The sequence below is a fragment of the Molossus molossus genome, unplaced genomic scaffold (genome assembly GCF_014108415.1).
Source record: "Molossus molossus isolate mMolMol1 unplaced genomic scaffold, mMolMol1.p scaffold_m16_p_1, whole genome shotgun sequence".
Lineage (NCBI taxonomy): Eukaryota > Metazoa > Chordata > Mammalia > Chiroptera > Molossidae > Molossus > Molossus molossus.
Window position 1 is genome coordinate 95,199,604 of NW_023425344.1, and position 22,437 is coordinate 95,222,040.

General features: G+C 39.6%; 1 long non-coding RNA gene across 1 annotated transcript; it reads left to right on the top strand.

Moving 5' to 3' along the window:
• The first annotated feature begins 8,978 nt into the window (after window positions 1–8,978).
• On the top strand, window positions 8,979–14,568 carry LOC118634681. The gene is made up of 4 exons (XR_004960388.1): window positions 8,979–9,090; window positions 9,945–10,003; window positions 12,812–13,037; window positions 14,494–14,568. It is a non-coding gene; the product is annotated as an uncharacterized LOC118634681 (long non-coding RNA).
• Window positions 14,569–22,437: the final 7,869 nt, after the last annotated feature.

Here is a 22,437-nt window from a genome sequence, read left to right on the forward strand (position 1 = left end):
AGGAGATCAAGGAAGAAATTAAAAACTTCCTGGAAACCAATGAAAATGAACACACAACACAAAACCTATGGGATACAGTGATAGCAATTCTGAGTGGGAAGTTCATAGCACTACAGGCCTACCTCAAGAAGCAAGAAAAATCTCTAATAGACTAACCTCACAACTTAAAGAACTGGAAAGCAAACAAAAAGAAAACAACAGAGCAAGTAGAAGGAAGGAAATAGTAAAGATCAGAGCAGAAATAAATGACATAGAGACCAAAAAAACAAAACAAAAAACAAACAAACAAACAAACAAACAAAAACAATTCAAAGGATCAATGAAACAAAGAGGCAGTTTTTCGAAAAGATGGACCCTTAGCTAGACTCACCAAGAAACAAAGAGAGAGAACCCAAATACACAAAATCAGAAATGAAAGAGGAGAAGTAACAACTGACACCACAGAAATACAAAAGATTGTTAACAGCTACTATGAACAACTATATGGCAACAAATTAGACAATTTAAGTGAAATGGACAAATTTCTAGAAACACATAGTCTCCCAAAACTGTACTGGGAAGAGGTAGAAAACTTGAACAGACCAATAACAACTAAGGAAATTGAAGAGGTAATCAAGACTCTCCCAGCAAACAAAAGCCCAGGCCCAGATGGCTTCACGGGGGAGTTTTACCGAACATTCAAAAAAGAATTAACACCCATTCTCAAACTATTTCAAAAAATTCAAGAAGAAGGGAGACATCCTAACTCGTTCTATGAGGCCAGCATAATTCTAATTCCAAAACCAGAAAAAGACACGACAAAGAAAGAAAACTACAGGCCAATATCCCTGATGAACATAGATGCCAAAATGCTGAACAAAATACTAGCAAATCGAATCCAGCAACACATCAAAAAAATTATTCACCATGACCAAGTGGGATTCATTCCAGGGATGCAAGGCTGGTACAATATTCACAAATCAATATATGTGATACACCAGATAAATAAAATAAAGAATAAAAACCACATGATTATATCAATAGATGCCGAAAAAGCTTTTGACAAAATCCAGCATCCATTTCTGATAAAAATGCTCAGCAATGTGGGAATAGAAGGATCATATCTCAACGTAATAAAGGCCATATATGAAAGACCTACAGCCAACATCATACTCAATGGGCAAAAACTAAAAGCATTTCCCTTAAGAACAGGAACAAGACAAAGATGCCCACTTTCGCCACTCTTATTTAACATAGTACTGGAAGTCTTAGCCACAGCAATCAGAAAGGAAGAAAAAATAAAAGGGATCCAAATTGGAAAGGAGGAAGTGAAACTGTCATTATTCGCAGATGACATGATACTATGCATAGCAAACCCCAAAGACTCCATCAAAAATTTACTAAACTTAATAAGTGAATTTGGCAAAGTAGCGGGATACAAAATTAACGTCAAGAAATCGACGGCATTTTTATATATCAATGATGAACTCACAGAAAGAGAAACTAAGAAAACAATCCCATTTACCATTGAGGCAAAAAAATTAAGGTACCTAGGAATAAACTTAACCAAAAAAATAAAGGACCTATTTGCAGAAAACTACAGGTCATTGAAAAAGGAAATAGAGGAAGATATAAAAAAGTGGAAGCACATACCTTGTTCATGGATTGGAAGAATTAACATCATTAAAATGTCCATATTACCCAAAGCAATTTATAGATTCAATGCAATCCCCATCAAAATACCAACAACATACTTCACAGAACTAGAACAAATACTTCAGAAGTTCATATGGAACCAAAAAAGACCTCAAATAGCCACAGCAATCTTGAAAAAGAAGAACAAAATAGGAGAGATCACATTACCAGATTTCAGGTTATACTACAAAGCCACTGTAATCAAACAGCCTGCTACTGGCACAAGAACAGGCATATAGACCAGTTGGACAGAACAAAGAACCCAAAAATAGACCCAAGGCAATACACTCAATTAATATTTGACAAAGGTGGCAAGAGCATACAGTGGAGTAAAGACAGCCTCTTTAAAAATGGTGTTGGGAAAATTGAACAGCTACATGCAAAAAAAAAAAAAAAAAATGAAACTTATACCATACACAAGAATAAACTCAAAATGAATAAAAGACTTAAATGTGACTCACATATCCATAAAAATCCTACAAGAAAATGTAGGCAACAAAATTTTGGACATCATACGCAGCACAATTTTCACTGATACATCACCTAAGGCAACAGAAACAAAGGAGAAAATGAACACATGGGACTACATCAAACTCAAAAGTTTCTGCACAGCAAAAGATACAATCATCAAAATGGAAAGGCAACCCACTGCATGGGAGAGCATAATCGCCGATGATATATCAGATAAGGGGTTAATTTCCAATATATATAGAGTGCTCATACAACTCAACAAAAGGAAGACAAAGAACCCAATTACAACATGGGCAGAGGAACTAAATAGACACCTCTCCAAACAGGACATACAAATGGCTAAGAGACTTATGAAGAAATACTCAACATCACTAATCATCAGAGAGATGTAAATTAAAACAACAATGAGGTAGCCCTGGCCAGCATCGGCCTGCGGTCCGGAGAGACCCGGGTTCGGTTCCCGCTAAGGGCACGTACTTCGGTTGCAGTTTGTCCCCGGCCCTGGTTGGTCGTGCGGGTGGCAGCCACTCGATGTGTCCCTTTCACATCGATGTTTCTCTCTCTCTCTCTCACTTCCTCTCTCTCCCTCCCACTCTATCTGTACAAAAAATGGAAAAATATCCTCGGGTGAGGATAAAAAACAAACAAAAAAAAAACCAAAAAAAAAAAACCAATGAGGTATTACCCCACACCTGTCAGAATGGCCGCCATTAACAAATCATCAAACAACAAGTGTTGGCGAGGGTGTGGAGAAAGGGGGCTCTAGTACACTGCTGGTGGGAATGCAGACTGGTGCAGCCACTATGGAAAACAATATGGTGTTACCTCAAAAAATTAAAAATGGAACTGCCATTTGACCCAGTGATCCCACTTCTAGAAATATACCCTAAGAAGTCTGAAACACCAATCAGAAAGAATATATGTACCCCCATGTTTGTAGCAGCAGCATTATTTACAATAGCTAAGATCTGGAAACAGCCTAAATGTCCATCAGTAGACGAATGGATAAAAAAGTGGTGGTACATATACACAATGGAGTACTATGCAGCTGTAAGAAAGAAAGATCTCTTATCCATTGAGACGTCATGGAGGGACCTGGAAAGTATCATCCTAAGTGAAACAAGCCAAACAGAGAAAGACAAGTGTCATATGATCTCACTTATTTGTGGAATATAATGAATATAACAGTCTGAGGAATGGGGTAGTCCCAGAGATGTAGAAGTGTGGTACAGACTGACAATCCCCAGAAGAGGGGGTGGTGGGGGAGAAATAAACCACAGAAGTTATATGCATGTGTGCATGAACAATGGACATGGACAACAAAGCTGGGGACAGGGAGGGAGAAGAAGGGTGGAATCAGTCGGGGAAAAAGAAGAAACATCTGTAACAAAAATAAATAAATTAATTAAAAAATAATGAGGAAGTAAATAAATAAATAAATGATGTAGTATATATACACTATATATACATACACAATAGGATATTATTCAACCTTAAAAAAGAAAGTTCTAGCCCTAGCCAGTTTGGCTCAGCGGTTGGAGCGTCGGCCTGCAGACCAGAGAGTCCTGGGTTTGGTTCCCGCTAGGGGCAAGTACCAAAAAAAAAAAAAAAAGAAAGTTCTACATTTACAACAACATGGACGAAACTGGAGGACAATATGCTAAATGAAATAAGCTAGAAACAGAAAGACAAATAGTGCATGATTTCACTTATATGAGGAATCTAAAAATGTCAAATTCATAGAATTAGAGAGTAGAATGGTGTTTACCAAGGGCTGGTGGGGTGGGGAATGGGAGGTGTTGGTCAAGGAACACAAAGTTCCAGTTATCCAGGGTGAATAAGTTCTGGAGATCTAATTTATAGCATGGTGACTGTCTTGTGTACTTGAAATTTGCTGAGAGAGCAGATCTTAATTGTTCTCACATATGCACAAAAGGGTAACTATATGAGATGATGGATGTGTTAATTAGCTTGATTGTGGTGATCATCTCACAGTGTATATATGCATCAAACTCACATTGCACACCTTAGATATATGCAATTTTGTCAATTATACCTTAATAAACCTGGAAGGGAAAGTTAACTGACAATAACTGTCAAATAAATGAAAGGGTACACTGTCTGAGTTGATAGGAGGACAAGACTGTGATTGGCACATGGCAGAACTCTCAGGCTGCGGGACTTGAAATGGCCTTTTACTAATGGCTCTGGTTGATGGACAGGGTGAAATAAGGGGAATGCACCACCAACACCACTGGTGTTTGGAGGACTGCATGTAATACAGTAGTTTGGTTAGAGTGGAGGGTGGAAAGATTTAAACGGCAGACTAAAGATTATGTGCTTTACCTTGTAGCTGGTGGAGTCTTTGAACTTTCTGAGCAAGAGATTGATGGAGAAGGAGAAAGAATCATTGATGTGGAATCATGATGCATAAAGAGATTTGGGCGCACACTGACTATTTCATCACAGATTCTGTCATCGTGCTCTCAGACAGGCACAGAGCTATGTCCCAGACCATGCACACAGATGTAAGAAGAGGAAACAATTTTCTTAATCCCTTTCAACACTGTTCCCTCCTCATTCCCCATCTCTGATCTCTATAGTCTGCTGATGCCTGATTTTTTTTTTATCCTCACCTGAGGATACTTTTTTTTTTATCCTCACCCGAGGACATTTTTGCATTTATCTTCAGATAGAGCGGGAGGGAGAGAGAGGAGAGGGGAGAGGGAGGGGGAGGGGGAGGGAGAGGGAGAGGGGGAGGGGGAGGGAGAGGGAGAGGGGGAGAGAAAGAAAGAAACATCGATGTGAGAGAAACATGTCAACTGGTTGCCATCCACACGACCCCAACTGGGGCCGGGAACAAACCGCAACCAAGGTATGTGCCCTTAGCAGAAACTGCACCTGAGACTCTCTGGTCCACGAGCCGGTGCTCCAACTGCTGAGCCAAACCGGCCAGGACACCTGAGGATACTTCTACATTAACCTTCAGATAGAGCTGGAGGGAGAGAGGCAGGAAGAGAGAAAGAAACATTGATATGAGAGAGACACATCAATTGGTTACCATCTGCACAACCCCAACCAGGGCCGGGATAAACTGCCACTGAGGTACGCGCCCTTGGCCGGAATTAAATCCCAGACTCTTTGGTCCGAGGGCAATGCTCTTACCACTGAGCCATGCTGGTCAGAGCTATTTTTGATATCAAGATCCAAGTGCTTCTGAGTCTCCGCCTTCTCCTCTTTGAGCAAACCCAATACTCCCTTCCCAATTCCATTCCCATCCGTAGAGCCATATCTCAGATACTGAGTCCAAGTTTTGCTTGCACAGCCTAACACATTGTCAATGGAAGAACATCAAAGAAGTTTTTCTACACCCTTAAAAATTCCCGCATTTCAGTCCTAACAAATCTCTTGTTCACATTTTCTTTGCTATTCCCATGACTGAGCTTTGAGCTAGTTCTTTCTAAGCTTTGTAATAGTATCATTGGTGTGAAATTTTAGGATTTTTAATAAAATAACACTTTATTATAGGCCATAAAAAGAAGTATGTTTGCTTACACCTACTTCCATTCTCCCTTCTCTTGGTAACAACCTGCTTTTCACTTGGTTTTTTACCATTCTCCCCACTCCAAGTAGCCAGTGAGGGAAGCTCATTCCACTCTTAATTCTAGGGGTGGAATGTGTGGGTCAGGCCTAAGGAAATAAATAAGTGTCATTTGCATCCTCTGGCCACAGTGCAGGGTAGACATGAGCCAATAAGACCGGGAAGCCATTTCCTGGGACCTCCTTAGGAAGATGCTCTTTTGATCTGATAAAAATTCTGGAATATTTACAGACTATTTGCCACCATGACGTGAATCTTGTTGTTGGATAAAGCTGACAGCACTGGAAACAGAAGACAGACGAGAAAACAAAATCTTCACTCTTGATAAGGTTGTTGAGCTATGAGGCAAACTACCACTGAGGAGTACAGTTATGTGAAAAGTTGTTTTGGCTTTTTAATTATTTGCTCCTTAGAATCCTAAGTGATATATATGCTAATACTGTGCTTGATAATTCTTATCTTTTTTAAAAACTTATCTTTATTGTTGAATGCATTACAGATGCCCCCCTTTTCCCACTATTGACCCCCTCCTACCTCCTCCCACCCTCATTCTGCCTTCCCTACACTATTGTCTGTGTCCATTGGCTATGCATATATTCATATAATTTCTTTGGTTTATCTCTTCCCATCCCCTCCACCCTCCCCTTTGAGGTTTTTCAGTCTAACAACCAATTTGTACTTCTTAATCTCTTCACCCATTCCCCCAACCCTTTTCCCTTCTGGCAACCAACAAGAAGTTCTCTGTATCTGAGTCTGTTTCTGTTCTGCTTGTTCATTTTGTTTATAGATTCAATAGATGATAGCTATATAGTTATTGCCATTTTATTGTTCATATTTTTTATCTTCTTCAAGAAGACCCTTCAATATTTTATATAATACGCTTTGGTGGTAATGAACTCCTTTAGCTTTTTCTTGTCTGGAAAACTCTTTATATGTCCATCAATTCTAAATGATAGCTTTGCAGGATAGAGTAATCTTGATTGTAGGTTCTTGCTTTTCATCACTTGAAATATTTGAATATTTTTTTGCCACTCCCTTCTGGTATGCAAAATTTTTTTTGAGAAATCTGCTGACAGTCTTATGGGAGATCCCTTGTAGGTAACTAATTGCTTTTCTCTTGTTACCTTTAAGATTCTCTCTTTGTCTTTAACCTTTTCTCATTTTTATTATGTGTCTTGGTGTGGGCCTCTTTGGGTTTATCTTAATTGGGACTCTCTGTGCTTCCCAGACTTGTATGTCTGTTTTCTTCACCATGTTAGGGAAGTTTTCTGTCAATATTTTTTCAAATAGGTTTTCAATTTCTTGCTCTCTCTGCTCCTTCTGGCACCCCCATGATGTGGATGTTGGTACACTTGAAGTTTGTCCCAGAGGCTCCTTACACTATCCTCATATTTTTGGATTCTTTTTTCTTTTTGATATTCTAATTTGGTGTTTTTTGCTTCCTTATATTCCAAATTGTTGGTTTGCTTTTTGGCTTTACCTACTCTACTATTGATTTCCTGTAAATTATTCTTTATTTCAGTAGTGCATCCTTCATTTCTGACCGGCCCTTTTTTATTCACTTGAGGTCCTCGCTAAGTTTCTTGAGCATCCTTATAAGCAGTGTTTTGAACTCTGCATCTGTTAGATTGCTTATCTGTGTTTTGTTCATTTTTTTTCCTGGACTTTTATTCTGTTCTTTCATTTGGGACATATTTCTTTGTCTATTCATTTTGGCTGCCTCCCTGTGTTTGTTTCTGTGTATTAGGTAGAGTTGCTATGTCTCCTAGGCTTCATAGGGTGGCCTATTATAGTAGGTGTCTATAGGGACCAGTGGCACAGCCTCCCTGATCACCCCAGCTGGGCCCTTTGGGTGCATCCCTAGTGTGGACTATATACATTTCTGTTGTAATTGAGTATTGATTGCTGTTGGCATGTCAATGGGGGGGATTTACTGAGGCTGATCAGCTGCAAGAACTGGCTGTGCCCATTGACCACTGACCTCTGACTCCCTTGGAGGATCAGCTGTGTAGGGGCCCCCACCCAGAGCAAGACTTACTTCATCAGGGCTCTGGTATCCACTGAGTCCACTCATTGAGTGTGTTACTTGTGGAGGTGGTTGGGTGGTGGTGCTTCTACATGGTCTGAGGCTGTACACTGGGTGTGCTGGCTCTGGGGCAAGGTCAGCCACTTCCTGTGTTCTACCCGGGGCAACCAGACATAAGCTACAAAGCAATCTGCAGATGGCTGCTTCTTGTACTGGGCTTGGAGGTGCCCAGGCAAAGCCAACTTGTGAACCAAGGCTGGCTGCTTCTAGTACCAGGCCTGGGGTCACTTAACGAGAGGTATGGGGCTCACTGAGGCCAGATGCTGCTTGTTTGAGAGAATTTAGGAAAATCTAAAGCAGGAGCCTAGACAGGACAATTCTATGATAAAGACACTGGAAACAGCTTGGGTGGGCCTGAAAGTTGGATGGGGCAGGGCCTCAGGGAATCACCAGGGCGGGGCAAACAGTGTGAGCCAGGTTGCTAGAGTCCCAGATATGTCACCCATCTGCCAGCCCTGTGGGGGAAGCGCTCAGCAAAGGAACAGTGGCCTCCATCAGCACATCTTCTCTGGGAGAAAGCTGCTTCTCCAGCTCTTGCCCTGATGCCAAACAACTCAGTCCTTCCCCATGTGTCTCTTCTGGTGCCTTTCAAGCTGCCTCGTCTATGCTGGAGCCTGGAAGGAGTGAGTCCAAGTAAGTCCATGTGCAGGCCCTTTAAGAGGAGCTGTCTGGGACTCTATTCAGCCTCAATTCCCATTGGTTTTTACAGCCAGAAGCTATGGTGACTTCTCTTCCTGGCCATGGAACCCTGAGCTGGGGGGCTGGCATGGAACGAGGACCCCTCAGTCCTCAGGGAGGACTCTTGCAGCTAAGGTGTCCCTCCTTATTTTTATCCGCCACACGTAGGTGTGGGTCCAGCCCATCCATGCCTCCGCCCCTCCTACTAATCTCAATGTGGCCTCTTCTTTAATTTCAGAGTTGTCGAACTTCCATTCAGCTCGATTTCAGGCAGCTCTGAATGATGATTTTTCTGTAGTTTAGTTGTAATTTTGATGTGGTTGTGGGAGGAGGTGAGTACTGTGTTTACCTATGCCACCATCCTGACCTGTGTCTGATAATTCTTATCTTTTGACCACATATTTCTCTTGGTGCCTACTCCCAAAGCAGTAGTATAACTACAAAGGCATATTTCTCAATATTGTAGAAGAAGAGGGACATTCTTCAAAGGAAGAATGGAATAAGAGGGATTGGCTTTGAAAAATCTCTTGTTCTGATGCCTGACTTAGCCAGCAAGCACCATCTGATAGGAACATCTCTTGTGAGCCAACATTTTTGGAAAGCCTCAGGGACATTGTAAATTAATTGCAGTTATTTTCTGAAGATGAGTAAGGGATTAGTCACATTACCACAAAGAATTGACACCATTTTCTCTGATCTACTTATTTACCTCCTGGAGGGAAAATTTTTTAATGTAATATTTATGGAAACAAAAACATGTATTTACTTGAAAGTCTATTTTCTGTTGAAAATATTTTCATGCTAATATGATGGTATAGGCCAAATTTGGGAGAGGATTAATAATTGTTAAAGGGTGCTGGTATAGTTGCTCTAACAAAGATTAAAAATTACAGTGGCCTGAATGGGAGAGTATTTCTGTCTTAGGTACAGTCCAAGTATAAGCAGTCCTGGTGTACCACCTCCATTGTGTTGGACTTTCAAGCTACTTTAGTTTTGTTTCCCAGTCAAACTTAACACGCAGCTTCTATCCCACTGGTAGTTCTAACTCCTAGCACCAAGCCTACCTGCCAGCCAGTGGAAGAGACAAAGAAGGGGAAAGGAATACCTGTTCTTTTCAAAGACACATCCTGAAAATTGTACATTTTACTTCTGCTCATGTGTCTTTGGTCAGAACTTAATCACATGACCAAAATTAGCTGCAAGGGAGGCTAGCAAATACTATCCTTAGCTGGGGAGAGGGATGTGTTCCACTGAAACCTGGGGCTTTTATTATCAGTGGGAAAAAATATTTAGGGGGACATAGAAATATGTGTCAAAATGATTTATTTTTCATAATTGTTTTAAATTTCAGTCTGATAATTCCAACATCTCTGCCATAGCTGAATTTGGTTCTGATGCTGGCTTTGTCTCTCCAAACTGTTTTTTGCCTTTTAGTGTACCTTGTAATTTTTTGTTGAAAGCTGGACATGATGTAGTAGGTAAAAGTAACTGAGGTAAGTAGGCTTTTGGTGTGAGGCTTTATGTTTATCTGGCTAGGAGTGAGGTTGTGGTTGTGTTTCCTCTTTGCTGTGGTGTCAGAGGCAAAATTTTCTCTAGTGTCTTTGTCTTTGTCTCCCCTATTATCTCTGGGTTTCCCTAGAGACTTCTTAAATAGAATGTGAAATGTGGGGTTCTTTTAGTTGCCTTCCCCTGTTACCATATAGGATTGCTATTGATATGGTGCTGAGATGTGGGGGAGGGAACTGATCCATCTCCCTACAATTAGAGATTAGGTTTCAGTCTTTCATTGAGTTATGTTTTTCATCCTAGAGAAACACGCATACCCATTAAGTAATTACTCTCTCCAGGCCCTGGTAAGCAGTAATTTTGGAGCTGCCTATACTTGATATATAATATAAAAGGAATCATACAACAAGTAACCTTCTGTATCTGGCTTCTTTCACTTAACATAATGTTTTTGAGGCTCATCTATATTGTAGTATGTATCAATACTTCATTCCTTTTTGTGGCTGAATAATATTGCAGTGTATGAATATACTGCAATTTCCAGTGGTTCTCAAAGGTGGTACCTGGACCAGAATCATCAGCATCATTTGAAATTTGTTAGAAATGTAAATTTTAAGCCCCATCTCAAATCTGCTGACTCCGAAACTCTAGAGATGAGCCCAGCCATTCCCAACCCAATGGGAATTTGGGTTGTTTTCACCTCTTGGCTATTTGGCTATAATGTTGTTGTAAACAATCATTTACAAGTTTCTATGTGAACATAGGTTTTCATCTCTTGTGAGTATATACCTAGAAGTAGAATTAGGAGTTGAATTGCTGTCTTGTGGTAATTCAATGTTTAATTTTTTAAGGACCCACCAACCTGTTTTCCACAGTGGCTGCACCATTTATATTCCCACCATCAATGTATAAGGGTTCTTATTTCTCCATATCCTTGTCAACATTCCTTGCTTCCTTTTCTCCCTCCCTCCCTTCTTTCCTTTCTTCTTCTTCTTCTTCTTCTTCTTCTTCTTCTGCTTCTGCTTCTGCTTCTGCTTCTGCTTCAAGTCATCTTAGTGTGTATGACATGGCATCTCATTGTGGTTTTTGATATGCATTTCTGAAATGCCCAATGATGATGTGCTTGTTAGCTATTTGCCAAAACCTCTGTGTGTTATTAAAAAGTGTTGAGGATTCCAAAAAGCTTTTGTTTATATAGTTACATCTAGTGATACTTACCATATGTAGACACTAAAACCAAGAAATTTAAAAACTTTATTTATTAATTCCTTCATAAGCAATAGTAGTAAACTCATTGTATGTTAACATCAGAGTGATGACATGATCACATATCATGTAGCTTCTAGAAAACTTCACCATACACTTGTAAGAGAATGAAAGTGAAAAAGGTAAATAAACATCTTAATCATTATGAAAAAAAAAATTATCTCATAGTCCTCCCTCACCCAAAATGAGTAATGATAATTCAATTCAATTTTACTCAAGTAAGATAAAAAACATTGTTTGAGATTTCTCTCAACTTTAGTTTAACCAAAAAACACAAATTTGGGGTGGTGATGGGGGGATATTGACAATGGAATCTGTATGGCACTTGGTTGGTCACAGGAAGGGCAGAAAATGGTTCTTTAATCTGGATGTGGACCTGCTGACACCTGCCCATATTTTTCATAACACTTTCCTGCCCTTTCAGAAATGAAAATGCTGCACGTTTAAACTTTTCATTAATCACCTTAGTCCTGTGATTTTGTCCAATGGGGACATCTGTGTCAGCTGATTATAGACTTGAGCCCTTATAAAAAAGGCTATACAAGAACGTTCACTGAAATCCCCACACCTGAAGCTGATTTTTCCAGTAGACATTGAAGATCAGTGGGCATGGAGAGGTATAATCCAGTTCTCAAAGTGTGGTACCTAGACCAGAATCATTAGCACCACCTGGTACATTTTCAGGCCCAATCCAGACCTGTTGGCTCTGAAACTCTGGAGATAGGCCCAGCCTTCTGTGTTTCAACAAGGCCTCCAGGTGATTCTGAATTACTAACAGTTTGAGGACCACTGGTATGACCGTTTCTGTAGTTACCTCCTATCTGTATGATCCCCCTCCCCATTCCTCACTTCCTTCTTCATTCTTTTCATAAACATTGAATATATCCATCACTTATTGGTGTTTTTATGACACTTATAGGAAACAGACACATTTACATATCATGTTTCTATCTACAATCATCAAATTCTTGTAGGACAAATTCAGACTATCATTTATAGCAACCCCAAAGAAACTAAATCTTAAAGAAACCTATTAGTAATGTATAGGTGACACTTTTTAACAGGTATAATTCATTACCTGGGACCTAGTTTATCCTTCTTTTCTCAATATGAACTCTAGTAAAATCCTTTCAAATATTGAAATTCTACAATTCCAAGGGTTTGATTGCCTGTTTTGGTGTTACCCAAAGATAATTCTGCCATGGCCTCTGTTCTTTTGAAATTCAAAATTGAAGATTCAGTGGAGGAGGGCTTGTTCAGAGGACTGACCCTAAGGACAAAAAGATGCATTCAAGTTACCAGTCCAGAGTTCTTAGAGGGTGTTCATTAAGGAATGTGACCAGCAGAATGGGCTAGTCAACCAGGGGCTGGCAAAGGATCTACATGGATCAAGGAACAAGGTCCTATTACATAGGCTAGAGAGAGTGTGTGTGTGTCTATTTACATTAGTGCTGGGGTTTTTCTTGGGATGTCTAAACTGGGCAGTTGGGATGAAATTAACATTAAACTCTTTTCTTTATACTATGTAGGATGTGGAGAGAATTCCTTGCCCATCAAGCTTTACATATACATGAAAATAAGAAAGAGAATTCTAGTTATTCCTCCTTGTTCTTTCAATAATGTACTTAGAAGCAGGTTGAGCTCACTCATTGATACTTCAGAGCTGGTTTCGTGATGGGGTTGCAGTTTCCTGTTGTTCTGTGATGTGATTTCAGAGTTTTTAAAACCCAAGGGATCATGGGAGATGCAGCTTGGGTGAGTGTTTAACCTCTTTGATTTTGCTTGTGCTTCATGACTTCTGTGGGCGGGGCTCAGCTTCTTACCACTCTGGCTTTCTAGATTGTTCTTCTATTCTTCCTCCTGTAGTGATATAATGAAGTCATAGTTATTGATGTACTACTGCACAAAGAAAAATGTAGTTCCACCCTAAACTAATGTGGATAGAATATTCAACCAAGCACACATTGACGTGTTAACTTTAAATTCCACCCCAGAATACTATTACTTTCCTACATGATGAAATCTGACTTTAAGGCTTCTCCATCCTGCCGAGACTGCCCTGTGGTTCTTACAGCATGAAAATTCAATCATTGTGTTGTGAGTCAATCTGAGAAAGAGCCCAAGAAAGCCTTTCCACTTCCCTGTCAGTTCCAGGACTAGACAGTTATAGGTATGGAGGCCAAGCGTGTCCCAGGTCATGGACTACAGAATGGGCTCTCCTTTGGGGTTAATCCCCAAGGGATATGCTTCTCTAGATCCTCACTTTACATTTCATCTCAGTGTATAGTGACTACTGGGTCCTGCTGTCACACTCTGAAACCTGGACTTACCCCTGGGTCATCCCTCTTCCTTAACACTCACTTCCAACCAGCTATCTTGACCTCCTTTATATCTGACTTGATTCTCTTGCTCCTTTTTAAGTTATCCCACTGACCTAGTTCATGCTGTCATCGTCCTCTATGGGGATTTACTCCATCATAGCATAATCAAACTGCTACCACTATTACCGACCTTAAATCTAGCCTCTATTGTAGCCAATGCAACCATTTTTCCCATAAGTAAAGCTGCGGTGCTCTGTATTGCTCTCAGGATGGGGTCTAAGCACCTTAGTCTGGCCTGATCTTCCATGACCTGGTCACTGTCCATCCCCAGAGCATTGCTGTCACCCCTGCCCCATGCACTCTGTGTTCAGAACTGCGTGGCTTCTCCCAAACATTATTATGCTCCCACTCACTGTGTTCCCTCTCCCCACGCTCCCTCTGCCCAGCAGCTATCTCCTGACTTTAAAATCTGGCCTCAGGCCCTGGCTGGTTTGGCTCAGGGGTTAGAGTGTCGGCCCGCAGACTAGAGATTCCTGGGTTCAGTTCCTGCTAAGGGCACATACCTCGGTTGCAGTTTGTCCGCGGTCCCGGTTGGGGTGATGTGGGTGGCAACCACTCCATGTATCTCTCTCACATCGATGTTTCTCTCTCTCTCTCTCTTCCTCCCTGTTTCCCTCCCGCTCTATCTGAACATAAATGCAAAAATGTCCTTGGGTGAGGATAAAAAAAAAAATCTGGCCTCAACCATCTTAGGCACCTTCAACTCTAAAAGTCTTCTTGGCACCCCCATGTGGGGTTAAGTGTCCTTTTTTTTCTCCTATAACACCTCAATCTTAGGCTTTAACAAATTATATTTGAAGTCTCTATTTTTTCCCCTTCTCCTGTACTAGTCTGTAAGCTCCTGAGAACAGAGGCCATTTGTATTTATCTTTGGACCCCTGACAAGTGACTGACACATGGCAGATATATATATTTTTTCATACATATACAGGGGTGAGCAAAAGGAGGTTTACAGTTGTGAGTATATGAAACAGTTATTTTTTATTATTTATGTATTAATTATTATATTATTTATTTGTGCTATTTGTCTTATTATTGTTGTTATTATTTTGTATTCTTACTTATGATATATCTTTTAGGTAATGATGACTGGTAATTTAACCTACTTTTGCCCACCCCTATATATTTTTATTGAGTTTATTGGGATTACATTGGTTAATAAAATTCAGATATTCTTGTAATAGTTTTTTTGAGATATAATTGATATATAAACTGTGTGAGTTCAAGGTGTAAACATGTTGATTTGATCCGTTTATATATTGCAATATGATTACCACCATAGCATCAGCTAACACCTCCATTGTGTCACATAATAATCATTGCTTTTTTATGGTGAGAATATTTAAGATATAGTCTCTTAGCAACTTTGAAGAATATAATACAGTATTGTTGACTATAATCACAATGCTGTGTATTAGATCCCTAGAACTTAATCATCTACTAATGAAGTTTGTATGCTTTGACCAACATCTACATAGGAGATACTCTGTACAATTTTTTTAACTATATGGAGGACAATAGTTGCACAAAAGGAATAAATAATAATAGCAACTAACTGTGCTAAGTGATTTTCATTAATGAAAACTTTTAGTTCCTAGCCAGCAGTGTGTTATAAGAACTTTCTGAGATGATGGAAATATAAATGTGGCTAGTGTGACTAATGAACTGAATTTTCAATTTACTTAAATATCCACATGTGACTAGTGGCTACCATATTGAATAGTATAGTCCTTACTGTCCCCAGTTTTTATTTAGCCCAGTTGGTTGCCTTCTACCTTGCTCAAAGCTTCCAGGGGCAAGTGGTAAGCTGGTAAATGTTTGACAACCACCTCTCTAAAAAAGTTTGCCTATTTCCATGGTGTAAATACTCCCACCATGCCTAGGTTCCTGGAGCAGTGATATCACTGAATATAGAGTTGGAAAGAGATGTGTAGTAGCAAACCATTATATAGTGTCTTCTCAATATAGATGCAACATATGTAAGTAACGCCGAGAACAAAGAAGGTAGTAAAATGTAGTAAAATAATTTAAAAATTAGTTAATTTTGAGTATTTAATTTTGTGTTTAATATAATTTATTTAAATATAAGTTCACTACTTTAATTTTTCATAGTGGCTATGCTTCAAAATAATTTGCAAAATTCCTGAACATTTGACTTTGGCTCTCAGGAGCCAGTGTAGCCAGCTCTCTGGCTCATCACTAGTTCCTAGTAATTGCTGGGAGAGAAAAAATCAAATGTAGGATTCTGTTTGGCCATAAGAGGGCATTATCAGATGAAATTTGATTTTAGGAAGGATTTTTGTTTTCTTTTGTTTTTTTAAGTAATTAATTAATTAATTTTTGTTACAAATGTTTCTCCTTTTTCCCCCACTGATCCCCCCCCCCACTCCTCGCCCTGTCCCCAGCTTTGTTGTCCATGTCCATTGGTTACGCGTACATGCATATAAGTTCTGTGGTTTATCTTTTCCCTCTCCCTACTACCCGCTCTCCTGAGGGTTGTCAGTCTGTACCCTACTTCCAGGTCTCTGGGTCTACCCTATTCCTCAGATTGTTATGATCATTACATTCCACAAATAAGTGAGATCATGTGGTATTTGTCTTTTTCTGCTTGGCTTGTTTCGCTTAGGATAATACTTTCCAGGTCCCTCCATGTCGTCTCAAAGGATAAGAGATCTTTCTTTCTTTCTTACAGCTGCATAGTACTCCATTGTGTATATGTACCACTACTTTTTTATCTATTTGTCTACTGATGGACATTTGGGCTGTTTCCAGATCTTAGCTATTGTGAATAGTGTTGCTACGAACATAGGGCTACATATATTCTTTCTGATTGGTGTTTCAGGCTTCTTAGGGTATATTCCTAGAAGTGGAATCACTGGGTCAAATGGAAGTTCAATTTTTAATTTTTTGAGGTAACACCATATTGTTTTCCATAGTGGCTGCATCAGTCTGCATTTTCACCAGCAGTGTACTAGTCTCCTGTTCTCTACACTCTCACCAACACTTGTTGTTTGATGATTTGTTGATGGTGGCCATTCTGACAGGTGTGAGGTGATACCTCATTGTTGTTTTAATTTGCATCTCTCTGATGATTAGTGATGTTGAGCATTTCTTCATAAATCTCTTAGCCATTGTATGTCCTGTTTGGAGAGGTGTCTATTTAGTTCCTCTGCCCATGTTTTAATTGGGTTCTTTGTCTTCCTTTTGTTGAGTTGTATGAGCACTCTATATATATTGGAAATTAACCCCTTATCTGATATATCATTGGCGATTATGCTCTCCCATACAGTGGGTTGCCTTTCCATTTTGATGGTTGTATCTTTTGCTGTGCAGAAGCTTTTGAGTTTGATGTAGTCCCATGTGTTCATTTTCTCCTTTGTTTTTAATGCCTTTGGTGATGTATCAGTGAAAATTCTGCTGCGTATAATGTCTGAAATTTTGTTGCCTACATTTTCTTGTAGGATTTTTATGGATTCATCAGTCACATTGAGTCTTTTATTCATTTTGAGTTTATTCTTGTGTATGGTATAAGTTGATGGTCTAGTTTCATTTTTTGCATGTAGCTGTCCAATTTTCCCAACACCTTTTATTAAAGAGGCTGTCTTTACTCCACTGTATGTTCTTGCCACCTTTGTCAAATATTAATTGAGCATATTGCCTTGGGTCCATTTCTGGGTTCTCTGTTCTGTTCCACTGGTCTATATGCCTGTTCTTGTGCCAGTAGCAGGCTGTTTTGATTACAGTGGCTTTGCAGTATAACCTGAAATCTGGTAATGTGATCCCTCCTACTTTGTTCTTCTTTTTCAAGATTGCTGTGGCTATTTGAGGTCTTTTTTGGTTCCATATGAATTTCTGAAGTATTTGTTCTAGTTCTGTGAAGTATGTTGTTGGTATTTTGATGGGGATTGCATTGAATCTATAAATTGCTTTGGGTAATATGGACATTTTAATGATGTTAATTCTTCCCATCTATGAACAAGGTATGTGCTTCCACTTTTTTATATCTTCCTCTATTTATTTTTTCAATGACTTGTAGTTTTCTGTGAATAGGTCCTTTATTTCTTTGGTTAAGTTTATTCATAGGTATCGTAATTTTTTTGGAGCGATGGTAAATGGGATTGTTTTTTCAGTTTCTCTTTCTGTGAGTTCATCATTGGTATATAAGAATGCCATCAATTTCTTGACATTAATTTTGTATCCTGCTACTTTGCCAAATTCATTTATTAAGTCTAGTAAATTTTTGATGGAGTCTCTGGGGTTTGCTATGCATAGTATCATGTCATCTGCAAATAATGACAGTTTCACTTCCTCCTTTCCAATTTGGATCTCTTTTATTTTTTCTTCCTTTCTGATTGCTGTGGCTAAGACTTCCAGTACTATGTTAAATAAGAGTGGTGAAAGTGGGCATCCTTGTCTTGTTCCTGTTCTTAAGGGAAATGCTTTTAATTTTTGCCCATTGAGTATAATGTTGGCTGTAGGGCTTTCATATATGGCCTTTATTATGTCAAGATATGATCCCTCTATTCCCAGATTGGTGAGCTTTTTTATCAGAAATGGGTGCTGGATTTTGTCAAATGCTTTTTCAGCGTCTATTGATATGATCATATGATTTTTATCTTTCATTTTGTTTATCTGGTGTATCACATTTATTGACTTGCGAATATTGTACCAGCCTTGTATTGCTGGGATGAATCCCAGTTGGTCATGGTGAATAATTTTTTTGATGTATTGCTGGATTCGATTTGCTAGTATTTTGTTCAGGATTTTGGCATCTGTGTTCATCAGGGATATTGGTCTGTAGTTTTCTTTCTTTGTAGTGTCTTTTTCTGGTTTTGAAATTAGAATTATGCTGGCCTCATAGAACAAGTTTGGAAGTTTTCCTTCTTGTTGAATTTTTCGCAATAGTTTGAGGAGAATGGGTATTAGTTCTTCTTTGAATGTTCGGTAAAATTCCCCCATGAAGCCGTCCAGGCCTGGGCTTTTGTTTGCTGGAAGAGTCTTGGAATGTTTGGTAAAATTCCCCCATGAAGCTGTCCAGGCCTGGGCTTTTTTTGCTGGGAGAGTCTTGGTTACATCTTCAATTTCTTTTGTTGTTATTGGTCTGTTCAAGTTTTCTATCTCTTCCTGGTTCAGTTTTGGGAGACTATGTGTTTTTAGAAATTTGCCCATTTTGCTTAGATTGTTGAATTTGTTGCCGTATGATTGTTCATAATATCTGTTAACAATCCTTTGTATTTCTGTGGTGTCAGTTATTATTACTCCTCCTTCATTTCAGATTTTGTGTATTTGGGTTCTTTCTCTTTGTTTCTTGGTGGGTCTAGCTAAGGGTCCATCAATCTTGTTTATCTTTTCAAAGAATCAGCTGTTTGTTTCATTGATCCTTTGAATTGTTTTTTTCTTTTTTGGTCTCCATGTCATTTATTTCTGCTCTGATCTTTACTATTTCCTTCCTTCTACTTGCTCTGGGGTTTTCTTTCTGTTTGCTTTTTAATTCTTTAAGTTGTGAGGTTAGATAGTCTATTAGAAATGTTCTTGTTTCCTGAGGTAGGCCTGTAGTGCTATGAACTTCCCACTCAGAACTGCTTTCATTGCATCCCATAGATTTTGTGTTGTTGTGTGTTCATTTTCATTGGTTTCCAGGAAGTTTTTAATTTCTTCCTTGATCTCCATGGTAACCTACTTATTGTTCAATAACATGCTAGTTAGCCTCTATGTTTTCAAATGTCTTTGCATGTTCTTGTTGCAATTGATTTTTAGTTTCATGCCATTATGATCTGAGAAGATGTTTGATATGATTCCAACCTTCTTCAACTTGTAGAGACTTAGTTTGCACCCTAACATGTGGTCTATCTTTGAGAATGTCCCATGTGCACTTGAGAAGAATGTGAATTCCGTAGTTTTGGAGTGTAATCCTCTGTAGATATCTATTAAATCCATTTAATCTAGCACTTCATTTAGAGTCTGTTTTTTCTTGTTAATTTTTTGTCTAGAAAATCTATCAAGTGATGTCAGTGGGGTATTGAAGTCCCCTGCTATGATTGTATTGCTGTTGATTTCTCCTTTGAAGTCCTCCAAAATATTTTTAAGAAATGTTGGTGCTCCTACATTGGGTGCATATATGTTTACCAAGGTTATATCTTCCTGTTGGATAGATCCTTTCAATATTATGTAGTGGCCTTCTTTGTCTCAAGTCATGGCCTTCATTTTGATATCTTCTTTATCAGATATGAGTATTGCTACCCCAGGTTTTTTTTTGCTTGAAAGATTTTTTTTCCATCCCCTCACTTTCAATCTATATGAGTCTTTTGTTGTGAGGTGGGTTTCTTGTAAACAACATATGGATGAGTCATGCTTTCTTATGCAGTTAGCTACTCTGGGTCTTTTTATCGGAGCATTTAAACCATTCACATTTAAGGTGATAATTGGTATGTACTTATTTATTGCCATTTTTGTTTAGTGTGGTTCTATTTTTCTTAGGAAGGATTTTTGGACTGATCTCTCACAGAGGGGTCAGTTTGAGTCTCCTGGAAGACTAATTCTGGAAGAGCTTGTGAGGTGTCAGCATTTCAGGCTGTTCTTTGTTTCACAACATAAATTTCAAAACCATTACCACTCCCAAATAGCTTCATCCCTTCATGTCTGAAGGCTTTTGGTCTTTAAGCTACCAAAATGAAAAGGTCCTTGAGAGATGGTAAGTCTTTTCACTGAAGGAAAGAGAGGATCTAACAAATATCTTCTCAGGGTGTTACTGGGGAGTTTATATTAGGGTTGGCTAGAGTGAACTCTGGTATGTAGGTACTGATACCCTGGGTCGTCAAAAGAGTGACATAATAGGTCTCTATAGTCTATTGTCTAAAGGGAGGAAGAAGCTGGCTATTTCTCTCTCACTATGTGTGTGAGTGTGAGTGTACGTGTGTGTGTGTATGAGAGAGAGAAGTGATTTCACTCTCTTGATTCTTAGTACTGTTAGGCTCATGCTTATGCAGTGGTTCTCAAAGTTTGGTTCCTGGAGCAGAAGTATGAGTATCACCTGGGGCTTTGTTAGAACTATACACTTACAGGCCCCATCGCAGACCTGCTGAGTCAGAAACTTTGGTGGTGGGGCCCGCAGTCTGTTTGAACAAGTCCACCAGGAGATTCTGATGCCCACTCAAGTTTGAGAACCACTGGTTTAGTGCAGAGTTGACAAAATTGAATGCGTATGTATTTGATGCATCTGAGGGGTTTTTAAAAAGTAGTTATTTCCACCCTGGTCGGTTTGGCTCAGTGGTTAGAGCGTCGGCCTGCGGTCCAGAGAGACCAGGGTTCAGTTCCCACTATGGGCACATACCTCAGTTGCAGTTTGTCCCTGGCCCTGGTTGGGTTGTGAGAGTGGCAACCAAATGATGTGTCCCTTTCACGTCGATGTTTCTCTCTCTCTCTCTCTTTCTCTCTCTCTCTCTCTCTCCCCCCCACTCTATCTGAACAAAATATCAAAAAAAAAAAAAAAAGTAGTTATTTCCTAGTTGCACAAGGTTGTATATTGTATGATTTCATTTATATGAAATGTGCAGAACAGATAAATCTACAGAGATAGAAAGTAGATTAGTGGTTGCCAGGGAATGGGGGATATTGGAAAGTTTACGTTTCTATTTTGGATCATAGAAATGTTGTAATGTATAATTAGATAGTGGTTGTGTATAAACAACATTGCTAAAAACCATTGAGTTATGCACTTGTAAATGGTTTAACTAATGCATTTTATCTCAATTGAAACCTAGATGGTGTGCCTCAGTTGGTTGGAGCAGCATCCCATGCACCAAAAGATAGCAGGTTAGATCCCCAGTTGGGGCACATGCGGGAGGCAACTGATCAATGTCTCTCACATCAATGTTTCTCTCTCTCTCTCCCTAGAATCAATTTTTGAAAATCATATTAAAAAATATCTCCTGGTTGTTCTAATCCACAGCCAAAATTGAGAATCTGTTAGTGCAAATAAGGCTACACAGTGCTCCTGGAGAAGGGGGCTCGGGTGTGAGTGTCTGCAGGAGACAGAGTGGGGAGCACAGGAGAGGAGAAGCTCAGGGCTGACCTAGCTTCCTTCCAGCCAGTTGATGACACAGAAAGGTCTTGGGCTTTCTTTCAAGTTGCAGTTTGGACCTCTGCTGTACAATCTTGTTTACTGTACTTAATCTGTCTAAGATATAGCTATCAGAAGGCAGGTTGTGATGTTTATTAGACAAGCAATGAAACTTGTATACAGTGACACTCAACAAATGTTAGTTTCCTTTGCTCTTTCAGTTCCTTGTGACTTTAATTCTTGTTGATTGACTCTTTGGGAGTGCGTACATTGGCCAATTCTCCCTCTACTGTTTCCCAAATTGCTGGTGGGTAGTAGGAGGGTGGGGTAGGCTGCCCTGAAGCTTCTCCAACTCTGGCTTTACTGATAACTTGGGCTTTCTTAATATGGGACTCACCATGTCCACTGCCAGGTAAGCACACTCAGAAGGAGGATACCGATCAGCAGGAGAACGCAGGCAACCACTGTCAACAGAAAGGCAGTTCAGCAAAGGTATGTCCTGGGCTAGGTCACACAGCAGGCTGAGAAAATCACCCCTCTCCCCTCGGCCCGAGGTCAAGGTTCTCCTGAAGAGGTGGGCTCTGCAGTTTCTGATTTCCCCTCCCAGAATGCAGCTCCCTCCCCTGATGGGGTTCCATGGGGTGCTCTAGGACTGGGTGAGGTGCCATGGCACCTGTTCTCAAAGGCCTTCAGGTGAGATCGAATGGACAGACAC